Source organism: Rhinatrema bivittatum, chromosome 1, assembly GCF_901001135.1.
Source record: "Rhinatrema bivittatum chromosome 1, aRhiBiv1.1, whole genome shotgun sequence".
NCBI classification, from domain to species: domain Eukaryota; kingdom Metazoa; phylum Chordata; class Amphibia; order Gymnophiona; family Rhinatrematidae; genus Rhinatrema; species Rhinatrema bivittatum.
The window spans coordinates 24,716,607-24,743,661 of record NC_042615.1 but is presented as its reverse complement, the minus strand read 5'-3'; positions in this window follow the sequence as shown (position 1 = coordinate 24,743,661).

The window sequence follows — 27,055 nt, the reverse complement described above, 5'->3', positions numbered from 1 at the left end:
GCACCAGTCAGCATCTAGACTCTTCTGCACTCCTGCCTTTCTCCACCCTGAGACACCCCTGTTAGTGGTGTTCACGACTCCTGACCTGAGCCCATTCGTAACAGTATGCCGAAGCCATTCACTTGTGGAGAGACAGAGAGGACTCTATATTCTGAGGGTGAGTCTTCACGGTTTGTTACCTGTATCTCTTGTCAAACCCTGAATTACCCCACGAACCAGAACTGTTTAGCCTGTCAGTTTTCTGACCTGGAACATTGGGCATGCAGCAATTGTCATAAAAGGAATGTTTCCTTCTATCATGAATGCCTTAATTGTAATTCTCCCAAACCAGGCTGGTGGAAGTGTCTCTGTCTTCCTTGTCTTTTGCCTCCAGGCAAACCCTGCCCCCGCTGCACAGCTAACGGGCCGCCTTCTCCTCAAAAAGATTCAGCCAGCGCTATTACACTCTGCCCTGCTTCTGGCTCAACTAAGAATGTTTTCACCCTGGGCAGTTTGCAAACAGAAAATTTTAGCACAACTTTTCACAAAACTTCTCACCAAAAAGCAACTTATACTTCAGGAAAACAAAAAAACTTACCTGGTCAAGAAAACTTCTCGGACTTCCGTTCTAGAATCTCGAGAACAAAAACAGATGGAACTAATTAACCCGAGCAGGGCTCTGCTTCCCACAGCTGCTGAACAGCCTGTAACGAGCACCTTCCTGAGACGGCCCAAAGCTGCCTGTGTCTTCACAAAGCTGCAAGTTCCCTGTACGTACCTGGATCAGTCCAGACAGTGGGTTATGTCCCCAATCCAGCAGATGGAGTCAGCACAAGCTTTGAGGGGGCGTCACCATATATCCTACTACCCCCTCTACAGGAGTTCAGTATCTTCTGACTCCAGCAGATGCGAGTAGGGGAATCAGGCTTCCCCTCCTTTTCCTTCTTTTTCACTTCTTTTGCTTGATTATTTTGCTGCCTTTTTCTCTGGATCAAGTTTGGAGCAAGTCTTGTATAAAGTTTAAAGTTTAAAAAAAAAAAAAAAAGTAAAGCAGGGTCCTTTCACCTTTTGGGGAGTGGCTTATCTCTCCTGTCTCTTTTCTGCAGCCATGCTGTTTTCTTTGTCGTTGCAGCAGGGGTAAGTTTTATTCCTCTGTAGTTTTTCCTCACAGCACAGCTCCCGGTGCCGGCGAAAGCCGGTGGTGCCGGCCTCTTCGTTTTTCTTCACTCACCCGCGGCCATTTTGCAGCTCCTCGTGGGCTGCTGCCGCGCTTGGGAAAGACTTCTGGGGCGGGTTGTGTGGCCGGGAAGGCCCCCCCGCGGCACCCTCCTGTAATTTCCGTCAGCGGGCAGTGCGGGCCGCCCGGGCCCCCCCACAGCGGCGATTTCGTGCGTGTGCCCCCCCCCCCCCCCCCCAGGCTTTTGCTCTTTTTTTTTTGCCGCCGTTTTTCATCTCTCCCCCGGAGATCCCGATGCCGCGGCTGTTGTGCTGTGCGGCCTGCGGCGACCCGGGGTCCAGGATTTCCCGGGAGGGCATCTGTGCACAATGCCTTCCCGGGGGGGAAGGTACCTCACAGTCCCTTACTGAATTTTCTTTTTTGCCCGGGCGGTGCGGGCCGGCCACTCCGCCATTTTTGGCGGGAACGGGGGCCAGCTTACATTCTGAGCGCCCGGAGGCGCAGGCCACGAGGGAGAACGTCTCTCGGGAAGACTCTACAAGCGGGGACACCCCCCCCCATTCTGGTGCAGGAGCCAAGCACCCAGAGCCAGGGAGCAGGAACCACGCCGCCCCTCGAAACGCACCCAGGCAGGCCGGGATTCTCTCCGGAGTTTATCCTGCTCATGTATACCGCTTATCTACAGGGACTGGACACACCTGTGGGACCCCCCCCCCTAAGATCCCACAGATGTCGCCCCCCGCGCTGGCCCCCCCGACCCTTCGGGAGCGGGGGTCTCACGTCCTCCTACTCGGGTCCGTTCGGCGCCAGCGGCAGTGGGGGCGGTGCCCGACCCAGCGGGACAGGGACCTGACCTCCCGGACGGGGGCCAAGGGGACGGCACGCAAGAAGGGGATGATCCGCGTACCCTACGCCTCTTCCAGAGGGAAGAACTGGACGACCTCATCCCGCAGATCATTCAGGAATTAGATTTGGACCCTCCACCGGACCCGCCTGCTCCAGTGCCTCCCGCTGTCGTCACCTCCTCAAAGAAGGGAGATCCGGTCCTGGCGGCGCTTCGGCCGAGGGCTCGGGCTTTTCCTATCCATGACTCGTTTTTACAACTTCTCACCAGGGAATGGGACACCCCGGAGGCCTCCCTGAAGAGCAGCCGGGTGATGGAAAAGCTGTACCCGCTCCCTGAAGATTTTCTGGACCTCATCAAGGTCCCAAAGGTGGACTCCGCTGTGTCGGCGGTCACGAAGAGGACGACTATCCCAGTAACGGGAGGTGCGGCATTGCGAGACACACAGGATCGTAAGTTGGAGGTTTTCCTTAAGCGGGTCTTCGAGGTCTCCACGCTTGGCATGCGGGCGGTGATGTGCAGTTCGCTTGCCCAGCGGGCTAGTCTCCTTTGGGTACAACAGCTCCTCACGTCTCAGAATCTGCCGGCCGATGAGGCTGCCCAGGCGGATCGGCTGGAGGCCGCAGTGGCGTATGGGGCGGACGCCTCGTACGATCTTTTTCGGGTCCTCGCAAGATCCATGGTATCAGTAGTGGCAGCACGCCGACTACTATGGCTACGCAACTGGGCGGCAGATACGTCCTCGAAGTCCAGTCTGGGCTCTCTCCCCTTCAGGGGCAAGTTCCTCTTCGGGGAGGATTTGGATCAGATCATCAAGACCCTGGGGGAGAACGCTGTTCATCGGGTGCCGGAGGATCGGTTTCGTCCATCCAGAGCGTTTTCTTCTTCTCGGACTAGAGCGCAGCGGCGCTACAGGGGATACAGACAGGCGGGCGCCCGGCCATCTGCCCCCAGGTCTCAGCCCTGGTCGCGCTCCTTTCGCGGGCGTCGGCCCGCACACCCTACTCCCGGACCCGGGAGCCTCTCTAGCAAGTCTTCACAATGATGCCAGTCTCGCCCACTCCCCTGTCCCCAGGATTGGGGGCTGGCTAACGTTTTTCTACGCGGAGTGGGCGCGGATCACCTCGGACCAGTGGGTCCTGGATACCATAAAACACGGCTACGCATTGGAATTTGTCCGCCCCCCGCAGGGAAGGTTCATCTTTTCTCCCTGTGGCTCGGACCTCAAAAGAAGGGCGGTGCAGCTGACTCTGGACAGGCTCCGGGAGATTGGCGCTATTGCGCCCGTGCCCTTCGGAGAGGTGGGCTCGGGCCACTATTCCATCTATTTCGTCGTGCCAAAGAAGGACGGTTCCTTCCGGCCTATACTAGACCTCAAGGAAGTCAACAAATCCCTTCGAGGCGTTCGGTTCCGCATGGAAACGCTCCGATCAGTGATTGTGGCGGTACATCGGGGGGAGTTTCTCGCCTCCCTGGACTTAACGGAGGCCTACCTGCACATTCCCATCCGCCCGGACCACCACAGTTTCCTTCGTTTCAAAATCCTGGACCAGCATTTTCAGTTCACGGCTCTCCCGTTCGGATTGGCGACGGCGCCGCGCACCTTCACCAAGATCATGATAGTCGTGGCTGCAGCTCTCCGGAAGGAAGGCATCCTGGTTCATCCTTATCTGGACGATTGGCTCATCCGGGCGAAGTCATTCGATCATGGACGCTCAGCGGTGACTCGAGTAGTACGGTTTCTACATTCCCTGGGATGGGTAGTAGGGATGTGAATCGTGTCCTCGATCGTCTTAACGATCGATTTCGGCTGGGAGGGGGAGGGAATCGTATTGTTGCCGTTTGGGGGGGGTAAAATATCGTGAAAAATCGTTAAAAATCGTTAAAAATCGAAAAATCGAAAAACCGGCACACTAAAACCCCCTAAAACCCACCCCCGACCCTTTAAATTAAATCCCCCACCCTCCCGAACCCCCCCAAATAACTTAAATAACCTGCGGGTCCAGCGGCGGTCCGGAACGGCAGCGGTCCGGAACGGGCTCCTGCTCCTGCATCTTGTCGTCTTCAGCCGGCGCCATTTTCCAAAATGGCGCCGAAAATGGCGGCGGCCATAGACGAAAAAGATTGGACGGCAGGAGGTCCTTCCGGACCCCCGCTGGACTTTTGGCAAGTCTCGTGGGGGTCAGGAGGCCCCCCACAAGCTGGCCAAAAGTTCCTGGAGGTCCAGCGGGGGTCAGGGAGCGATTTCCCGCCGCGAATCGTTTTCGTACGGAAAATGGCGCCGGCCATACGCGTATGGCCGGCGCCATTTTCCGTACGGAAAATGGCGCCGGCAGGAGATCGACTGCAGGAGGTCGTTCAGCGAGGGTTCCGGCGCCTCGCTGAACGACCTCCTGCAGTCGATCTCCTGCCGGCGCCATTTTCCGTACGAAAACGATTCGCGGCGGGAAATCGCTCCCTGACCCCCGCTGGACCTCCAGGAACTTTTGGCCAGCTTGTGGGGGGCCTCCTGACCCCCACGAGACTTGCCAAAAGTCCAGCGGGGGTCCGGAAGGACCTCCTGCCGTCCAATCTTTTTCGTCTATGGCCGCCGCCATTTTCGGCGCCATTTTGGAAAATGGCGCCGGCTGAAGACGACAAGATGCAGGAGCCCGTTCCGGACCGCTGCCGTTCCGGACCGCCGCTGGACCCGCAGGTTATTTAAGTTATTTGAGGGGGGGTTCGGGAGGGTGGGGGATTTAATTTAAAGGGTCGGGGGTGGGTTTTAGGGGGTTTTAATGTGCCGGCTCACGATTCTAACGATTTATAACGATAAATCGTTAGAATCTGTATTGTATTGTGTTCCATAACGGTTTAAGACGATATTAAAATTATCGGACGATAATTTTAATCGTCCTAAAACGATTCACATCCCTAATGGGTAGTGAACTTCTCCAAGAGCTCCCTCACTCCCTCGCAACGCTTGGATTTCTTGGGGGCGACCTTCGACACCCTACTGGGCAAAGTTTTTCTGCGCCAGGACAAGGCTCAATCCTTGCGGGATCACACACGACGGTTCTCTGCGTTACCAGAGCCCACCTCCTGGGACTAACTACAACTCCTGGGAGTGATGGGGTCCACCATCGACCTTGTACCTTGGGCTTTCGCGCACCTCAGGACCTTACAGTGGGCGCTCCTCTCCCGGTGGAAACCAGTATCACAGGACTACCAGATGATTCTCCCGCTCCCGTAGAATGCCAGGGACAGTCTGGGCTGGTGGTTGGGCATGCAGCAATTGTCATAAAAGTAATGTTTCCTTCTATCATGAATGCCTTAATTGTAATTCTACCAAACCAGGCTGGTGGAAGTGTCTCTGTCTTCCTTGTCTTTTGCCTCCAGGCAAACCCTGCCCCCGCTGCATAGCTAACGGGCCACCTTCTCCTCAAAAAGATTCAGCCAGTGCTATTACACTCTGCCCTGCTTCTGGCTCAACTAAGAATGTTTTCACCCTGGGCAGTTTAAACAGAAAATTTTAGCACAACTTTTCACAAAACTTCTCACCAAAAAGCAACTTATACTTCAGGAAAACAAAAAACGTACCTGGTCAAGAAAACTTCTCGGACTTCCGTTCTAGAATCTCGAGAACAAAAACAGATGGAACTAATTAACCCGAGCAGGGCTCTGCTTCCCACAGCTGCTGAACAGCCTGTAACGAGCACCTTCCTGAGACGGCCCAAACCTGCCTGGGTCTTCACAAAGCTGCAAGTTTCCGCTGCAGATTCCAGGAACCATGGTTTGGGGTTTGGATTTACCATTGTATCTCAGAAGGGGCCTAAGCCTGCTCTGCTGCCCCCGGAGGGGCTGGAACCTGCTTTACCACCCCAGGAGGGGTTTGGACTCACCACTGTGCCCCAGGAGGGGTTTGGACTCACCACTGTGCCCCAGGAGGGGCTTAGAGATACCAATGTGCCTCAAGAGGGGCTTGAGCCTGCCGTGCTGCCCCCGGACAGGCTGGAACCTGCTCTACCACCCCAGGAGAGGTTTGGAATCACCACTGTGCCCCAGGAGGGGCTTAGAGATACCAATGTGCCTCAAGAGGGGCTTGAGCCTGCCGTGCTGCCCCCGGACAGGCTGGAACCTGCTTTACCACCCCAGGAGAGGTTTGGACTCACCACTGTGCCCCAGGAGGGGTTTGGACTCACCACTGTGCCCCAGGAGGGGCTTAGAGATACCAATGTGCCTCAAGAGGGGCTTGAGCCTGCTGTGCCGCCCCCGGAGGGGCCCGAACCGGTCCAGCTGCTGCCGCCCCCGGAGGGGCCCGAACCGGTCCTGCTGCTGCCCCAGGTGGGGCTCGAGACTGTTTCTCTACCTCAGGAGAGGTTTGACCCTGCCCTCCCGCCCCAAGAGAGGTTTGTACCTGCCATGCTGCCTCGGGAGGGGTTTGAGCCTGCACAACTGCCACAGGAAGGGCCTGGACTGATTGCACCATCTCAGGAGGGGCCTGTGCCTGCCACCCTGCTGCTGTCCCTGGAGGGGTTTATGCCTGCCGCCTTGCTGCCTAGGCAGGGGTTATGGAGTATCCTATTACCCCTGGTGGGGTGTGAAAAATTTTCGCGGTCCCAGGAGGGGTTTGGGACTACCCTGTCATCCCAGAAGGGGTTTGGGGTTACTGCCTTGCCTCAGGATGGATCTGCCATCACGCGGTGTTCCCTGCTAGGTTGGGATCCCAGAGGAGGAGGAGGTCTTGAAGAGGGGGTACTGTTACGACCATGGCTGCTATGCAGCCGCCTCACCACCAGAGGTCCCCCACGAGCATGCTCTTCTGGCTGGCCCACTCCTTCCTTCCTGTCTACTCTATGTCCCAGACTCTCCCTGTCTAGTAGTTCCATCGGTGCTTCGGCATCGAGCTCGCCTGGGCTCCCTGCTCTAGCCTTCCGTGCTTGCTGTATCTGGCCTACGGGCCTTCTGACCTGCCTTGCCTTGTTATTGTGTATCTGGCCTATGGGCCTTCTGTGTGTGTGTGTGTGTGTGGCCTACGGGCCTTCTGACCTGCCTTGCCTTGTTATTGTGTATCTGGCCTATGGGCCTTCTATGTGTGTGTGGCCTACGGGACTTCTGACCTGCCTTGCCTTGCTATTGTGTGTGTGGCCTACGGGACTTCTGACCTGCCTTGCCTTGCTATTGTGTGTGTGGCCTACGGGACTTCTGACCTGCCTTGCCTTGCTATTGTGTGTGTGGCCTACGGGCCCCCTGCCTACTGTGTGTGTGTGTGGCCTACGGGCCCCCTGCCTACTGTGTGTGTGTGTGGCCTATGGGCCCTCTGCCTGCTGTCTGTGGCCTACGGGCTTTCTCCGCTCTGCTGCCTTCGGGCTTATGTGTTAGTGCTGTCCTGGTTTGTCTGTTCAGTTCTCTGTCAGTCTTGTTTCCTCAAACCAGTCACTTATACCTCCAGCCATTATCACTCTTACCTGCACGCTTCCTGAATTCATCCTTACTAGCACCCAGTTCCAGTTTCCTGTACACCTTTACCTACATTCACGCTCACACATACCTCCATGCTGTTCCAGTATTCAAGTTCACCCTTACCTTCATGCATCTGGTATCAGGTATCTCCAGCCAGTATTAGACTCAGTCTGCCTATTCCACCTTCCCACTTGCCCATAGGGTTTACTCATTCCTGCCTGCACCAGTCAGCATCCAGATTCTTCTGCAGTCCTGCCTTTCTCCACCCTGAGACACCCCTGTTAGTGGTGTTCACGACTCCTGACCGGAGCCCATTCGTAACACCCCTTCTCAAGCTGCAAAAGGGCATGCAAAATCTGGATCTCCTCCTCCTTGTAGGTCATCAGGGACACAAATCCTTTTGTGGCTCAATTGTGCTTCTTTACGAGGGCTCTGAGTTTGGCCGTCTTTTGCGTCAGCTGTTCCATCAACTGGGTGAAAACAGCCCTCAAGACGTTCCTCCAGAAGGAGCAAGGCCTGGTCTGAGTCTCCTGAGCTTCTTGCAGGGAAGAACGAGATTAGGAAGAGTGGTGGCCATGGTTAGGGACTGGGGAGAGTCTATTGGTTCCAGACAAGACTCCGAACACTGTGGCCCCCACTGAATCAGGTCAGCTGTGGACCAGTTGAATTGTGGCTGGTGCTTCTGCAGCCATGGCAGGCCCATGATTACCGGATTCACAGCCACAGGAAGGATGTAGAAGGACATGAACTCAGAGTGATCCGGTCCAATTTTCAGAGCGAGAGGCCATGTGGCCCATGTAACCATATCGGGGAGGAAGTCCCCATGGACCAAGGAGAGAGCCAATGGAGGAGTCAAAGGACATGTGGGGATTTGATACTGATCCACGACATCCTGCTGAATAAAGTTTCCTCCAGCACTGGAGTCCACTAGGGCCTGAGTAGAGACACAGATGGAGGATAGTTCCAAGGAGGTGGGCAATAGGAACAGGGGTGATGCTTTAGTAAGAACAAGGATTACTGACTGACTTCTCCCAATGAGGGGTTACTTCCTTCTTTTCTTGGCACTGAGACAGCAAGTGAGTAGAGTTTCCACAATAAAGACAAAGCCCTAACTAGTAGCGACGGGACTTATCAGCAATCGCCTAGTTGTATTGGTTCTTCTGAGGACAAAGAACGGTTCCCACCAGAGAAGAGTGGTTCCTTGGTGTAAGGCCACTGAGTTGAGCGATTCTTCCAGGCCCACTCTTGGAGTCGTCAATCGATCTTCCCTGTGAGGTCAATGAGCTCTTCGAGGGAAGAAGGAAGTTCTTGTGCTGCAAGTTCGTCTTTAATTTGGGGAACTAAGCCATTTAGAAACATGGCGTGAAAGCTGTCCCCCTGCAAATTTAATTCTGTGGCCAAGGTTCAGAATTCGATTGTGTAATCATTTAAGCAGCAAGATCCTTGTCACAAATGAAGAAGATCAGAGCCCATGGCGGGGAGCCTGCCTGATTCTTCAAAAACCTATTTACAGAACGAGGCAAACTGTGGAAGGTTCGAAAGCAAATGGTCGGAGTGCTCCCACAAGGGGGAAGCCCAAGCCAATGCCTTGCCATCCAAAAGGCAAAGAATAAAGGTTGTCTTGACTAAGTCATTTGGAAAAAGCACTGACTAAAGGGTAAAATGCATGTGGCATTGGTTTAAAAATCCCCGACACTGCTTAGGGTCTACCGAGTAACAAGGTGGTGCTGGCAAAGGGATGACCGCCTGACCGTGATCGGAAACTGGCATGGGGGATCCTGGGGATGGAGGTGGGGCGTTAAGCTGGGTCAGGAAGTCTTCACGAGTGGAAAGATGGTTTACGTCTGCCACTACCAGTTCTCAGGTCGACTGGAGATTCTAGAGCTTCAGAAGGAGGCCGGGAATGTACTTCAGCGCAGCCAAGTCCACTGGTTGAGAATCCAGTCGGGCATTTAGGTGCTCTATAGAGGTTGCCAATGCCTCCAGGAATCATTGCTGCTCCTGTTATGGAGTCTCAGTTTAGTGGACCCTTGGGCCAACCTGCAGGAGACTGGGAAAGGTATTCAAAGTCTCTGTATATCGTGCAGGCCGGGAGGCAGATGTTAAGGCTGGACATAGAGGTACTCCCTCGGGAGAAGCCTGTAGGAGCCCAACCACTGGGACTTAGGCGGGTTGATGATCGTGAGACTGGCGCAGGCAGGTTGATGAACTGGACTGGAAACTGGAACCAGACTAGAACAGTAGACAGGAACTGTAGCAGGACTCAGGTACTGGAACCAGGCAGGAACTGTAGCAAGACTCGGGTACTGGAACAAAGCAAGTACTGTAGCAGGCAAGCAGGAACCAAGCAGGTACTGTAGCAGGCAAGCTGGAACCAAGCAGGTACTGTAGCAGGTAAGCAGGAACGGAGCGAGTTCCAAGGCAGCTCACTCCAGGGCACGAAGCAACAGAGATCCGGTAGGTAAGCCCGTTGCAAGGCTAAGACTGAATGTCCATGGCCGGCTTATCAAGGCCGTGGCATCTGATGTCAGGAACTGGGCGGAGTCACCAGTGGCGGGAAACGGACTAGAAAAGTGCCCAAGTGGCGCACGTGCCTAGAGGCAGGGCATCCATGAGAGGCTTCCTGGCGGTGTGGCCCGAACAGGGATGCTGCCGAACAGGCTGTGAACTAGGCCACCAGAAGCGGGAACAGGTCCAGGAACTCGGAGGTAAGGGTCTGGTCGCGGGGCTCGCGGCCAGAACCATAACAGTCCCTCCCCTCTTACGCCCCCTCTTAGCAGGTCCAGGTTTACTTGGGTGATCCAGATGGAACTGCAGTAGTAAGTCCTTGTCGAGGATGGTACGGGCAGGTTCCCATGAATTATCCTCGGGTCCGCAACCCTCCCAGGGAAGCAAGTACTCCCGGCTTCGTTGATGGAATCGTACATCCAAGACCTCACGTACTTGATACGAAGTATCATCTGGTACTGAAGGATCCGATGGTTCAGGAGCCTGGGAGTGGTATCTAGACAGGACAAGAGGCTTTAGTAATGACACATTGAACACATCATGTATGCGCATGGAGGAGGATAGGCATAGTCGGTACGAGACTGCTCCCACTCGTTCGGCAACTCGGAAAGGCCCACAGAATCTCAGAGCGAGTCTTCGAGATGGAATTTGTAGCTGTAGATTCTTAGTACTAAGCCAGATGCGGTCTCCTGGAAGGAAGATAGGCGCTGGATGACGATGCTTATCCGTCCATTTCTTGGCGGACTGGGCGGCTTTACGGAGCTTTCCCTGGATAGAGGTCCATAGGGAAAGAAGCTGGTGAGTTAAAAGTTGCATGCCGGGAGTGCACTAAGTTCAGACAAAGGCAAGGGCGGTCGAAGTTGCTTCCCATAAACAACGAGGAAAGGTGAACTTCCAGTAGCGGCATGTGTATGATTATTATACGAGAACTCTGCCCACGGGAGTAACTTGGCACAATTATCTTGTCGTTCATTCACGAACGAACGGAGAAAGGTCTTTAGGGTTCGGTTAGTCCGTTCTGTTTGCCCATTACTCTGGGGATGGAATGCAGACGAAAGACTGAGTTGCACACTGAAGCATTTGTAAAGTGCTTTCCAATATCGAGCAGTAAACTGTGGTCCTTGATCTGAGACTATATCCTGTGGAAGGCCGTGAAGTCTGAAAATATGTTGAGCGAAGAGATTGGCTAAGTCAGGTGCAGAAGACAGCTTTGGCAAGGGGACAAAATGTGCCATCTTGGAAAACCGGTCTATGGTCACCCAAATAACTATATTACCTCCTGAGACGGGAAGGTCCATGACAAAGTCGATGGAGATGTGTGTCCAAAGTTCCATCGGGATGGCTAATGGTTGTAACAGGCCCCTGGGCCTCCCGATGAGCGGCTTCTGAACGGCGCAGATAGGGCAAGGGCCCACAAAGGCTTGAACGTCCTGTCTCACCGTCGGCCACCAGTAGAATCGATTCAATAGGTCTAAGGTCCCTTTACAGCCAGAATGGCCCCCAGTGAGGGAGTCATGGGCCCAAGTGAGAACTGCTCTCCGGGAGCGACGTGGAACGACGGTCTTTCCATGGGCGGACACCGAGGTTGCTGTGAGGCTCACTTTCATGGGATCCAAGATGTACTGGGGAGTGTCAGAAGTCTCTTCGACCTCAGTGGAGCACGAGAGCGCATTTTTAGAGCCGGGTTGGTAGCATAAAGTCAAACCAATCCAAAAACAGCTTCACAAGAGTGGAGAAGAGCGGTGGTGGTCCCACTTCGCAAGAGTGGGAACAGAGAAGAGGCTGGTAACTACAGACCAGTTAGCCTCACTTTGGTGGTGGGAAAAGTAATGGAGTCACTGTTGAAAGAGAGAATAGTGAACAATCTACAGTCATCCCAAAGTTTATTCCACATGTAGAAATGGAGGAGTTCAGGATTCTCAAAAGAGGATCCAGAGAAAGAACAAAAAGTAATGGGGACAAAGGGCACTCCTGACGAGTTCTCCTAGACCATACAAAATCCTTGGAAAATGCCCCATTAACCAAAATTGCTGCCTGTGGGTTTGTATAAAGTGTGGTAAGAAAAGAAAAAAATTGACCTTTAAACCCATATCCCTGGAAAAGCCTCAAACAAAAACTGCCAGTTTACCCTATCAAATGCCTTTTCAGCGTCAAATGTGACTAAAAGTGAGTTTAATTGCTTTTAAGGGAGAAATCCAGGGAGGCCTGGATCTGGTGCACATTAACCACTGTTTGGCAGCCTTTAACAAACCCCACTTATTCAGGCTAATTTGGCTAAAATAGAGGACAATTGTTCAGCTATGATCTTAGCTAGTAGTTTAATATCATAATTTAAAAGTGAGATAGGTCGATAAGAACTAGGCAGAGTAGTGCCACACCCCGGTTTAGGGAGATTTATTATAGTGGCATTATTGGCATGCCAAACAGAGAACTTAATGTCTGATAGAGTTTCAAGTAAATGACCAAATGAGGTACAAATCTGATCTGATAGAATCTTATAAAATTCATTAGGCAAGCCATCTGGGCCAGGAGATTTATATAAAGCTGAGGATTTAATTGCTGTAATCAATTCTGAAAACTGAATTGGTGCATTTAAATATTGTAAATCCTTCTCTGCAATTCAGGGTAAATCAGCCTTAGCTAAATACAGTTGTACAGAAGGAATATCACATAGCTTAGCTTTATATATATCTTGATAGTAATGGTAAAATATATCTCCAATTTCCATAGTGGAGTGCTTCACCTGACCCGTGGCATCTTTCAGGGATAAAATATGGGTTCTACCCTCCCAAGACTTTATAACATTAGCCAAAAGTTTTCCCACCTTGTTTCCATATCGGAAGAGTTTAGATTTATACATGAGCATACTCTTCTGAGTTTTAAGATGTATAAGTTCATTAAGAGCACTTTGTGTCACTTAGAACTGAGTATGGGTCAAAGCTGAGGGGCTCTGAAGATACCTCCATTCTGTGATGCCCAGTTGCTTTTCTAAACACAATATCTCAATACCAATCTCTTCTTTTCTACCTAGCAGCATAAGGAATCACCTCCCCTAAAGTACTGCTTTAGCAGTCTCCCAATAGTGAGCTGGCTCATTCTGATGACATTGATTATATTCCATCCGCCTCCCATGTAAATATTCCTGGAATTTAGTATCATAATAAAGAAAAGTCAGGAATCTCCATCTTTGACTGGGCAAGAATGGGGAGATTCTGCCAAGGTCCATCCATACAGGAGAATGATCAGATATTGCTAGGGGACCAATTTCTGATACTACTACTTTGAAAAGTAAATCTGACTTACCAAAAGTTATTCCAAAGATGATTTGGAATCATGGGCTCTCGAGTCAAGAGTAAAATCCTCCTCCAAATGTCTACCAAGTCCAAATTTTGACATAAGTATGGAAAACTTCGAGCACCATCCGGCCAGGAAAGGGGTCTTGCTGGTTGCCTATTAATAGTAGTATCAAAAACAACATTAAAGTCCCCTCCCCAAAAAAAAGAGAATTGGCAAGTGGGAATAAGGGAGAAGGACATTGAGAATAGAGTTGAAAAAGGCCTGGGAATAAACATTTGGGGCATAAACATTCCCTAGGAGGAACTTTTTGCCAAAAAGCTCAATTATCAAAAAAATATATCGCCCCACAGAATCAACCAGGGAAGTCTGTACTGTAAATGAAAGAGACTTGTGAAATAATATGACTACTCCCACTTTTGTGAGGTAGAAGAAGCAGAGAAAACCTTTCCCAACCACTGCTTTTGTAATTTAAGGTGTTAGTATCGAGAGTTTATACCCTTGCAACATGGCAATGTCCACATGTCTGCACAGCGCTTGCAACATTTTGTAGCATTTAACAACGGAGCCAATCCCACAAACATTCCAGGTACAACAACGAAGTCCTACCATGGATGTACAAGTAATATAGAGTGAGGTTGCCAAATATTAAAATAATTGTCATGCAGGTGTAAGGTCCCCCAGTCTAGACCCCACCCCAGAGAAAAGCTCACATAACAGAGAAGATATTGATGTAAAGAAGTGATTTTTCCCATTGTGGAAAAAGTTTAATTTTGCAGGGAAAAGCAGCATAGAATGAATGCGCACTGTGCCAGCTGATTGTAGACAGGAACAAACACCTTCCTGCGTGAAACAGGAATATATTTTTCCCCTTCGAAAAGCAGGTCTTTTTTGTGTCTGTAAGCCCACAAAATGTTGACCTTGTGAGCAAAGTTTTGGATCCTAAATTTGACTGTACGCAGTCTGGTGGAAGCTGCATCTCCAGTCGGTATGGGCTCCACATGATGGGTCCTCTCGATCCGCAAGGTATCATTTTTAGTGTCCAGATTTAAGGCCTAAGTCAGCCACTGTTCTATGTGACTACCCATAGCATGTTAGGGAACAGATTCAAGCACTCCTATAGCCCTTAAATTGTTTCTGCGTGAATGATTTTCAAGATCATCGACCTTATTTTGCAGCGTTTCACAAGAAGTTTGTAGCAGTTTTAAATCTTGTGATATGACAGTCGAGGCATCTTCCACGTCAGACAGACACTATTCTGTTGTCTGTAGCTGCTGTTGTATGGCAGTTAATTGGGTACTTACCCCTGTGATTTGGCTGGAAAGGTGAGTAAATCTACCTTTCAGAGCTGCAATGAGCGCCGTGCGACATTTTGAGCTCAAATCTGGGTCGTTGATCCCCAAGTTGGAGTCAGGCATGTTGTCCATGTTGGCTTCAGCCCCCTTCATCTTCTCTTTTAGTTTTTTTGGGAGATTTTGTCACCATTTTCAAAAGTAGCGTGGACCAAAATCAAACAGTGTGCTCAGCGGAGCAATAGAAATACATAGTAAAAGAATTGCCCAAATCGGATGAGTATGTTTGCCGCAAAAACAAATGAAGCAGAGAGGACCCTCGGAGAAGTCAGAAATGCATTTGCTCTCTCTCACAGTATCACATGGTCCCCCCTCTTATTAGTTTTAAATGTATTACCTAGCAACTTCACTGTGTGTCTTCTGGTCTTTGTACTCTTTGAAAGAGTAAATAACTGATTCATGTTTACTCGTTCCCTTCATTCATTATTTTATAGACCTCTGTCATAGCTTCTCTCAACCATCTCTTCAACAAACTGAAGAGCCCTAACTTCTTTAGCCTTTCCTCATAGGGGAATCACTCCATCCCCTTTATCATTTTGGTCGCCCTTCTCTGTACCTTTTCTAATTCTGCTCTTTTTTTCAGATGTGGTTACCAGAACTGCACACAATACTCAAGGTGAAGTTGCACCATGGAGCAATACATAGTTTTTGCTTTAAAAACACCTGTAAGGTATTCTATGCATGTTAAAAGCAAGGTTATTGTTGTGCATAAACCAACTTTATGGGTGCATTTACCTTGCCTTAACACTGAAAAAGCATCAATGCACTTTAGTCCATTGGCCGCTCAGTGAGCTAGGTTATGATTTACAGTTTGTTACTGATCTCCATGTGAGCCAGGTTTTGTTTGGTGGTTTGTTAGCATGGCTTTTTGCGGCAGGCAGTCCAGAACAAATACAAGAACACAGAGAACGATTGCAAGGTTTATTGATCTGATGAAGGGCAGGTGACCCCCAAACCCAATCCAAGGGATTCCTCACAGCAGATCTGTGTGTTTATGGAAGGGCATTTACCAAGCGATATCTGGAGGTAAAGAGGTGTGGGGGAAAAAAAAAATCCTTTCAAAATGGCTCCCAGCCTTGCAGTAAAAAAGCGTACATTCTCCTTCCACTTTGAAACCCCCCATCTGCTTCATCCCACATACTCTCCACCTGCAAAGAATGCAGGGGTAAAGGCTTCCCAGGACCCTGTCCCATCCCTAGATTTTTAAAGGGTTACTCAGTGGAGGAGCTTTCATTTAAAAATCAGCTTGCAGGGTGACGAGTGCAAAGTACCTGTGGGGAATTTGAGAATTGACCTAGATGTGACCCGTGACCAGTGAAGCCTAGATGAAGCCTCCGGCCTCAGACCACTGACTTCTAAATCTCTTCCCTATTCCTCCTCCTTCCCAGAAAACACTAGGTGCGGGCAGGCTTAGTCACGCAGTATTTGCACTCTCGAAGAGATGGCTGGAATATGTGTGGTACATTCCCAATGGACAGTAGCAAAGAAGGTTTTACCCATCCCTCTGCAAAATACAAACTCTTTAAAGGTTGAACTTCAAAACCCAAAGGGATATTTTTCCAACTTGCCAGATTTCTGCTGCATCAAGTTTACATCATTTCAATTCTGAACAATCTAAATCTGTAGCCCTGGCTCACTTTTAGCCATGAAACGGACACAAGGGTCCTTGTCCATAGGGAGGGGGAGGAGAAGGATGATCTCTATTGCTTCTGTGTTAGGTTTAGTCAAGAGTTAACTTTTCTCCATCCCGACCTACAGGGTCGAGCGCCTCTGGATTTTCAGCTCTGCTCCTTTCCGCTTTACCTCAGGCCCGAAATCGTGTTCTCACATTCACTGCTGTTGGGTGAAACAGGACAAAATAGGATTTAAGAAAGCAGAGGATAAAGACAGAAAATCTTTTGGTGTGAAAAACTGAAGATAAATCCAGAGAGCAAATGCAATTTATGATACTGGAACAAGACAAAAAGGCAGTAAAATAGAAGGAGCTTAAATTCTGCCAAATTCCTGACCTGTGTGAACGGAGAACTAGTAGAATATATTCCATTCTCTCTGTGTGTCGTTTTATAAAAATGCATCTAAAACAGTATTCAAGTGACGCCTGGAGAGAATGTCTTTGTCATGGAGATGTGCTCACGCTACCTAGCAGGATAGAGTCCCATGGACGCTCCATGCGCAACCACACGCCTCCTCCCTATTCTGCCAGATTCCCGGGAGCTGCCAAAAGCTGTTGCTCGCAGTGAGGGGGTGAGCTTGGCAAGTTTTAGCGGGGCTCTTTACGTGGATAAACAATGGTTTTCCTGCATAAAAAGGCTTTCAGAAAACAATCCTCCCACTTTTTTGTTTTAATGCCGTCAATGGCTAATTCTGTTTCGGATGCGCTCTCCTCTCTTTGGGGATTGCTCATTGAGGGCCCCATTTTCCAAGCCATGTAAGTGCCTAGAACACAGCTACAAAATAGCCCTGGGCCCAGTGTATGCAAATAATGCCCATAACCAGGCTTTGTGCATATTTTACAGGAAACTGGGAGCAGGCATTCTGGAGAAGAAAGCTGACGTGGTGACCTGCATGCTTTTTTTGATGTCTTGAACATTTCTGACTGTAATTTATCCTGCACAAAGTTTCGCCTGACTTGGAGCAGGTATCTGGACAATTAAGGAAGGATATGTGCGCTGTACAAATCCTCGGAAAAGTCTGTGCGTGCACTGTACACACGCAGTCTTTTGCACTATGTGGGGAATTATAGAATTACCTTCGCTATGTTTGATTCCCACAGGACAGTGAGTGTTATACTGAGAAGTAATATTCAGACTTTTTAATAGGCCCAAAACATTGGAAGGCTGGCATTACAGATTAGATATTGCAAGAACATGAAACGGACCATGAGAAGGTATGTGCTGGTGCTGCGAAGTACTGCAATGGAAATGAAGCTTCTCGAAGTTTCAAAGTACATTTTAGAGCAAAAGAACTTTTCTTAGCAAAAGAAAAATGCCACAACAATTTTATATTATGTTAGAAACAGATCTGAACAGACATGTTATTTAAAAAAAACAACAACAACAAAAAAAACACCTCTATGGCATGTACACAGAAAAGGTTGCCTTCAGATTTGCCAGCTTACTTTCGGTTTTCTTAGATTATCAAGCTTAAGAAATTGTTTGTGATCCTAAGGCTAACTTTGAGATGTATGAAATGGCAGGTGATGATGAGGTCACCAGTCGAGTAGCTGAGAGGGGCAGCTGACTTCTTTAAGAGCCTGCTGCTAGGCCTGGCACATCATCATCATCATCATACTCTTCCCAGTCTGTTTCTTCTAATATATACCCCAGCTAGCATTATGGCTAATGACTGTCTCTCTCCTTTACATCAATAAAACTAGCCTGTTGCGGAGCGACTGCGAGATTGCCTGCTAGAAACCATTTTTATGCTGCTAAGACAATACAAACACAGAGAGAGAGAGAAAAAGAGAGCAAATTTATTCCAGGCCAGTGGCTGTGGTATCAATCCACAGCGCAGCAAAATGACCTTCTTCTTTTCAACAGTTTTAGAAAGATAAGTACTTCTTTAAAGTCATACTAGAGTTTTGCTGATCCACATTACCATAAGCCATTGCAGGATTCGATTGCCAACCTGCATGGAAAAAAAAATAGTGAGACCCGAGATAGCAGAGCGGTTAGAGAAGCAGCCAGTGGAGAAGTACATCTCCATGCTGATATGGGAGCTTATGCACAAATAGCAGATTTCAGGAGCGCCACTGTGGACCGCATATCCCTCAACTCTAACAAAAGGCAGATTACACAAAATAGAAGTAACGTCTGTAAAGAGCTTTCGCAGAAGCAGCAGCATCTGACAGCTTGTTGGAAAAAAAAATAATATAGAGGAAATGCACAAAGCTGAAAAGGGGTTGTTCTCAGAAGTAGTGAAAGTCGTGCTTCTTTCTGAAACTTCATGAGCTGCATCTTAGTTTGTAACTAATTCATTTAGAACGGGGGAAGACCCACTCCAACTACTTGCATTGGGTTTATAGCGATCCTGGAAAATGTAAAAAAGGACCCTTGGATTCCCGTAAAGACTGCGCAGTTGGTATGCAGAAGTGCTAATCCTGCTGGGATCTCCCTTAGCGAAGTTGGCCTAGTGCTTAGAGCCAGGCAGTGCACATTACAGGAATGAACCATCTTGCCAGGGCACCTTCACTGGAGATTGCTGCAATGATTGTTTCTTCCTTGAATATTAGCAGGATCAGAGAGGCATTTTCCTTTGGAGTTTGAAGGAAGAGGTCTGTTTTTCTAGTTCCCCTATTCCCACACAGTATTGACCCAAACTGATTCCCTACTCCGTCCATCTTTCTCTTGGTTAAACCTGAATGTTTTGGTCCAAAATAAGAAAAATGAAATTTAAAAAAATACATAATAAAACAAAAACTTTCCTCCTCCCTCTCTTTGCGGTTTTCTGCCACTGTTATAGCTCTAACTGCTCCTGACCCTTTCAAGGTGCCTCGGAGAACTCCTGCTACTGCTGTCACCATTTTACCCCTCTCGTGATGCCTTAGATTAGAAGATTTAAGCAATTGTTGTTGGTGCCCTTTGTTGCTCTCATGATGCCTTGTGCCATTTGATTGTGGATATCAAAGCCTCACGGTGGAATATAAATCAGAGCAAAAGTGAGAGGAGTAGAATTAAAGCTATAAATGTATCCTTTTGATAATAGGTCCGGGTTGCAGAATCAACATTCTTAATCCATTGTGAGCGTTACAAACAATTCCAGCTTTATTATACTATTTATAAATGCAGAAAACAATCTTCAAAAGTATCATTGTGACAAGTCCATAAAACTTAATATCAAAAGTCCATTTTAAATCTTTAGACTTTAGATAGCATAATCCCCCGACACGGCCATGTTTCGCCAGTCGGTTTATTTGGGAAGGACTTAACTAAGGAACTGAAATAGCTGACTTCTGCGACCAGCACCTATTATCAAAAGGATATATTTGCAGCTTTAATTTTCCTCCTCGCACTTTGCTCTGATTTGTGCTTTTCAATGCCATCATGCTTGCTGCCTTACTCATCACACTTGCCCCTCACTCTATGCCTTGGGATTCTGATGTCGCTATGCTTGCTACTTTGACCCTCTTTTGGAGCTTTGGGATGTTCATGCCACTGATGTTGGCACCTTTTTTCCCATTTTTTGGATCCTTGGGGTGTTTCTGCCACTGTCAATGCTGCTTTGCTCCTGTGTATTGATGTCTCTATTTGGACTGCTTTGACCTGTAATGGTGTCTTGGGCTATTCGTGTTAATCTTGGCGCCACTTTGCCGCATTCTTCGTGTCATGGAGTGCTTTCTCTTCTGCTGCTGCTATCTGCTTGCCAGTTTCAATACCACTTGGATAGAAACACACGATTTTAGAGCCAAAATAGGAGGCCGTTCTATTGTTGACAATTTTGAATATGAAACTCAAACCGAATGAAACAAATTATTGAGACAAACAAACCAAATAAACAAAACAAAACAAAAATAGTCTCCACACACATCCCAAATATTTAAAAAAGTATGCTCCAGAAATAATACCTGAGTCCCTCTACTCTTCACCTTTCTTCATTGTAGACTGCACATCACAAGTCAAATGGAAAGTAAAATTCAAGATCTTGACATTAATCCATAAAGCTTTAAGTGCCCACTCGCCCCAGTGTATTAGTATAACTTTCCAGGAGCCTAAGATCAGCTGGAATGTCTTCTTGATGTACCATCCATGTGGACAATTTGTTTAGAAAAATATCACAAATCAACTTTTGCAATCACAGGGCCTCTATTATGGAATTCACTGCTCAAGCAATTGTGGAAAGAGCCCAGTTTTTCCACCTTCACAAAACACCTAAAAATATTTACCTTTAATAAGTCCTACCAGATTTAAACTTAGTGTAATATAATTACATTGCATTGTTTAAAAAAGATTTACAGCTTGGTTGGTCTAGTTATTTTGATTGTGCCATGTCATATGCCATCTAAAGTAGCTATAGTAGGTATTTTAGTTCATAGTTCTGTTTCATTTTCTATGTAATAATGTACAATTTATTGTGAGACACCAAGAACTTGATTGTCATGGCATATAAATGTTTTAATAAAAAAATCATCTGGCATGATCTTCCTATGGTAAAACCTTGCTGTCTTGGATCCCCAAATTTCTATTTATTTATTTCAATTGTTATACCAGTATTGTAATGTAATCATTCCGGTTTTCAACTCTAAAACACCCCTTAAATAACATAAAAGCAACATAGAAAATATCCAAAGCAATAAATTATTCAATAAAACTTAAAAACTGTATAAAATAGATTAAATCAGCATTCTAAAATCTATCCTAAAAAAAAAACCAAAATGGTAATCAAACAGCTTCCAATATCACTCGTATGCAATTGCTCACTTTCCTTATTTCAGTCTCCAAAAGCACATTTAAATAAATACGTTTTTAGCTTCTTTTTAAAACTTGAAAAGGTTGACTCTGATCTCAGTTCACTGGGAAGTTCATTCCAAATAGTAGGGCCAGCCAGAGACAGCATGTTTCACTATTCTTTCCTTCAGAAAAATCTTCATAATCTTTTCCACCAGTAAAGTCAGATTAATTTACCTCTAACTTTCAACCTCTTTTGTGTTAAACTTTTATGAGGGACTATATCCGCCCTTTTCCAGTCCTGCATAAGATCTCCCGTCTCGAAGATTTATTGAATAGATGCTTCAATGGAGCTGCCCTAACTTCTTGAGTTCTCTTGAATGTTCGAGGCTGTATCCTATCCAGCCCCATAAGTTTGTCCATCTTCAGGTTTTCTAGTTCTGCCCAGTCTCCTCTATAAAGGGCCATGGCCTCTACGCCACTGCTATGCCTACTGTTGCTGATAAATGACAATCATTCTCCAACCCCTTCTGAAGTAATAACCTAGAAAAAACATTTGTTGACTAGGTCTGCTCTCTGCTTGTTGTTTCCAAACATTTCTCCTTGCCTCTTCTTAGTCTTACAGTCCCACCTCCACCCTTCCTACTTTCATGGACTTACCTGGAAAAAGTCACCACTTCTTATTTCTTCCATTTCTGCCTTTGCTATTCTGACTACCTTCCCGGCTTCTTAAAACCTAACCAGATATTTTTGTCTATACTCTCTCTCAGATCTATATTTTGAATTCTGATATTTTCCCCTTACTTTTTGATTCATAACTTTTGAAAACCATGTTAGTCTTTCTTCCTCTTACTTTTATTTACTTAAAAAAATGATTTATTAATTGAAAAGCTTTTATCTATTGCTTTCCTGACAATACAAGCAGCCAAATAAGTGAACAAGGGGGATCAAATTGCTCCCAGCATAATGCATAAACATACATAATAGTCTTATGCTATCGGTCAAACTTTTAATCCACGGTACACAATATGGGGCAGATTTTCGTACTTTTGTTCGCACACCCGGCGCAAGCAAGGGTACGCTGGATTTTAATAGATACGCGTGGAGTGGCCTCGGAGGAAACTTTCCTTCCGCCTCCCTCCACCTTCCCCTTCCCCTACCTAACCCACCCCCCGGCCCTAATTCCCCCCTACCTTTATTCCAGGCGTAACTTGCGCGTGCCAGGCTGGCGCAACATGTTCCGGTCCTGGGGCTGGTCCGGAGGCCATGGCCACGCCCCCGGGCCGGAACCATGCACGCAGCCCCACCCCTGGAACGCCCCCGATGAAGCGCCGGCCTCGACATGCCCCCGACTCACCCCCGACATGCCCCTCCCAGGAAATCCCCAGGACTTACGCTCATCCCGGGGTTTGCACGCGCCGCCGAGCAACATAGGCTCGGCGCGTGCAGGGGGAGCTTGGGGCAGGTTTTCAGGGGGTACGTGCGTATCTTACGCACGTACCCCTTTGAAAATCTGCCCCTATATGTGCATAATGGGCACATGGAAGTAAACTGGAAGGAGCCACATAGCTTATAAAATATCACATATTTCTACCCCAAATGTATATGCGTATTTTTCAGTATATGTGAAAATTGGAAATGCAGGAACGTTCATAATTTGCATGTATATTTTATGAATGTAATAATTGTAATAATTCATACATAATAACCCAGAAATATATGTGGAGGCAGGTATTTTATAAAGTGCACATGCACTCTGCTTCCGAAAATACTTGCATGTATATTTGGAATCTTCAGTTCATCAATACTTCTACCAGTTCACGCAGACCTTCAACATTTCAACTAGATCCTCCAGCCCTTTACCCTGAACCTATACCAATTCACCTAGACCCTACTTCCACTGAACAACTGCCAGTTTATCCAAAAACTGCAGACAAAAGACAATTTCCGTTTCAATTGTGTGAGTCACTTAGCAGGTATACAAGTGGTCAGAATAAGATCAGTAATGTGCTCATGGATAGCACTCACAAAATAACAATGTGTGTGCGTTCTTCTGAATCCCACCCTGGAATGCCTTTAGACTGCCCCATACTTTCCCTGTTAATATTTAGGTATAAGACAACAAGTATGCACATTCTCTCAAGTACACATTCTCTCAAGCACACTCTTCTGTAGCTTAATGCTGGGGAAGCATTGAAGGCAGTATTTATCAAATTCCTGTATGGGATTCCCTTCATCAGAAACAAAAGAGCTACTAGCTGAAGAAGGTTTTGGAGGATTAGTTATTAGCATCTTGGCCTCCACTTCAGTGATGGAGGAGACAGAGGAAAGTGGTGGTGATGATGAGGAAGAGGAGGTAGCGCAGATAAAGACTGTGAGTGATGCCCCGGACATTGTCCTCATCTACCACCCCTCTAGTGCCAGCATCCACCCCTAAGAATGTAGAAGAGCGATCACAGAAAAAATATGTGGTCTGGATGCACTTCAAAGTCAGGGAGGACTCGAATTTTGCACAAAGAACAATCAGTCGAAGTAAGCAATTGAGGAATCTGACAAACCCTGGTATGCAGTATCACCTGCAGAAGCAGCACCTACCATCAATGGCATGTAGGGACGGTGGCAGGATTACTAGACCGGGGACCACTCTTCCTGTCAGAGGAAAGTGGCTAAAAAATTGGAAGAGTGTTCCTCAAGCTGATTCCCTTCCAGGAGTCATGTGGCAGACCAGCAGCCCCTTGCCAAGCATAAGAAGAGTCAACCTACCATGGATGAAATTGTGTGGGGTTCAGTCGCACTGTCCCTGGGTAAAAGGCAGGCAGCATCAAAAGTTGTAATGAGGAGCACTGGGAAAATGATTTCCCTGTAGATAGTGACGAATGTGGGCTTTAAGTGTCTGCTGCAGTTTTTAACGCCAAATTACAAACACTCCTCCAGGACCTCACTTAGTAGGAAGGTCATCATCAGCCTGCACAACCAGTGCTGTAGTCACATTTAGGCACTGCTGGCTCAGGCAGAGGGGAGTTCCATGCTTTTCACAAGCAGCATCTGGATCACATAAATGCGGTACACTCTTACCTCTCCCTGATGGCACAGTGGTGGGACCTGGTGGAAACAGGGTTAAGCAGCAGCTCTAGTGGAGATGGAGCATCATATTATAGTTGGGTTTTTCTGCATACCCAGTTGATGGATGAGTCCCATACCTCAGCCAATATTCTATCAGCCATATGAGAGATGCTGGAGAGACTGGTGAGCTAATGAATCTTCAAGCAGGTTTCTTTACCATAGAAAATGGTCAAAATATGGTTAAATGAAGCACACAGAAACTTGATTTGGTCGTAGTTAAACGATAACTTCATTTATTTCATCGGTGACTCCTTCTTTACATCCCACATAGTTATAGCATGCAGTTTGACTGCATGTCAAACTGCATGCTATAACTATGTGGGATGTAAAGAAGGAGTCACCGATGAAATAAATGAAGTTATCATTTAACTACGACCAAATCAAGTTTCTGTGCGCTTTGTTCACTGTACAATTTACGAAGTAAAGTGCACTTGTTGCTCTGGATTGTGTGTTCAAAATATGGTTAAAGCAATAGACAATGGGGGCTTTCAGGGTCCCCAATTTGAACACACTCTATACCTGCAGTGAAGGATGCCCTGGAGCTAGGGTCCAAGGACCATGGGAATGAATTCATGCCATATCAGTTAGGGAAGTGAACAAAAGTAGCAGGGAACTTTCATAGAAGTCTGAAGGTGGGACAGCTTCTCTTGGAAAAGCAGAAAGAATTCAGAATGCCTCAAAAGAATTAGGGGTGTGCAGGGATAAATAATTTGTTTTCGTTTCTCGGTTTGTTTTTGGGAGGTTTTTTTTCACACGAATTTCAGTTTGTAGAATGTTTGAATCAAACATTAAAAAAAAGAAAACCCAAAAAACAAAGAAAAAACAAATACGTGGCCACCCGGCCCCACCATCAGTCCCTCCCACCCACCCGGAAAAATGCTGGGGCCAGGATCCCCTCAGCCCTCTCTTACCCGGTCTGGTGAGGATCCACTGGAAAGGTCTAGGCCCAGGCCAAAGCCTCAGCCTTGCGTACGCCATGGCATGGAAAGTTGCCACAACATCAGCCTCTGTCTCGGTGTCTCCCAACGCTCAACCTGGCCCAGAGACCGGGCTCTGACACCAGGGTCTCAGCCTGTACCCAGGCCCAATGTTGTGGCCTGGCCTGGAGGCCTGGTCCTTCTGCTGGGTCCTCAGCCAGTATTGGAGCCCAGCCCAGAGACTGGATCCTGATGCCCAGGTCAGAGTCTAGGCCCAGGCCCACAGCCACATCCAAGCCCATGTCCTGATGCCTGAGCCTGGGCCCAGACGCAGGCCTGACACCAGAGCCCAGCCTTGGAGCTCTTCTTCTGTGTTTTCCTTCTTCTGCTCTTCTATCACCAACTGACACAATCTTCTGGGGTTGTGCTAGATGTAAGACATGACACTAACTTTCTTCCCTTCAGAGATTGTGAATGCTGGTAACTCACTCAGTGAGGAGAGGAGCAGGTGAGCAGGTCCTGTATAAAGGTGCAATTGGTATCATTTGAGATATGGCTCTGCTTACTTATTTATTTGGTAAATGTTTTTTCTTGCCTAATCATTGTAGTGCCCTAAGCAAGTCACAACACAATACAAAACAACATTATACGGCTGTACTCTAAAACTAGTAAAAAGTGACATAACATAAAATTAAATACAAAATCAGAAAAAAAAATCTGAAAATCACCAACACTGCACCATACAGATAGAAATTTTGTAACCTACAACATAACCATCCTGTCAGGATTAAAGACCTGATTTCAATTTCTTAACAAAACTAAAATAATATTCTGAAACTAATAACTCTAAAAGGACATTTGTTCCAAAGATATGGACCAATGAACCTAAAAGTTCATGCCCACATAGTATTCAGTTTAGCAAATTTCACAGTTTCTAAAAACAAGCCAACTTGTGAGGACCTAAGTGCATGTATTGGCATATATGGCATCAGCCAATCTTTCAAATAATCTGCTTGTGGGTCCTGAAGAGCTTTACATACAAAGTTTAAGAACTTAAACTGTACCTGGTAATGAATAGGTAACCAGTGTAGTTTCTTTGACAGCGGTGTCATAGTGCCCCATGACTACAGTTTGTTGAAATATATATTGCATTCTGCAATAACTATAGGCAATGCAGACTTTTTTTAGGGATCCCAACCAGCAGCATGTTTCCATTCTCTAGACGGCATGTTATAAGGGTATGAATGACTATAATCAAAACTTCTTGCACGAGGAAGGACTTCATTTGCCATATTAGCTTCAGTAGACAAAAGCAAGTTTCACAGATGGCCCTGATCTGAGACTTCATGGCCAGGCCCCTGTTGAGAGTAACCCCTAAGTCTGCACCTGTTGCTATTTTGATTCAGAAATGGCAAAGTTCCTCAGCGCCTGCTTCCCTGATCTACGAACCACAGACACATCGGTCTTTGCACATTTCAAACACTTCAACTGATCAACAACTACTAAGCATTTATTTAGGGATGTGCATTCGTTTTGAACGAATGCGCAATCCTCAATGTATAGGTCCCTATTCGTTGCATTTGTGGGTCCGCGAAACGTATCGCGATCCCCCACGAATGCAACATATCATACGTTTCCATTTTTTTGGTTCGCGCCGTGGTGTTTGAGAAATAGAAGCCTATGTGATAAAGTAGGGGCGGATTGGTCTATCGGGGGAATGGGCGCCCCCCGGTGGGCAGGACTAGTGGATCACATGGCATCCTCTGCTCCGGACCATTGAGGGCGCCGGGCCGAAGAAATGAAGAGACCAGGCCGGCGGGGCCAAAGAAAAGAAGATGGCCGCTGCCAGCCGCCGCCGGAGAAATGAAGACCGATGCAGTCAGCCGCCGATGGAGAGCAGGCCGGCGGAGCTGAAGAAAACATGATCGGCGCAGCCCGAGACTAGGCCAAAGAAAAGAAGATGGCCGCCGCCACTGGAGAAATGGAGACCGGCGCAGCCCGAGACTAGGCCGGAGAAATGAAGATGGCTGCTGCCA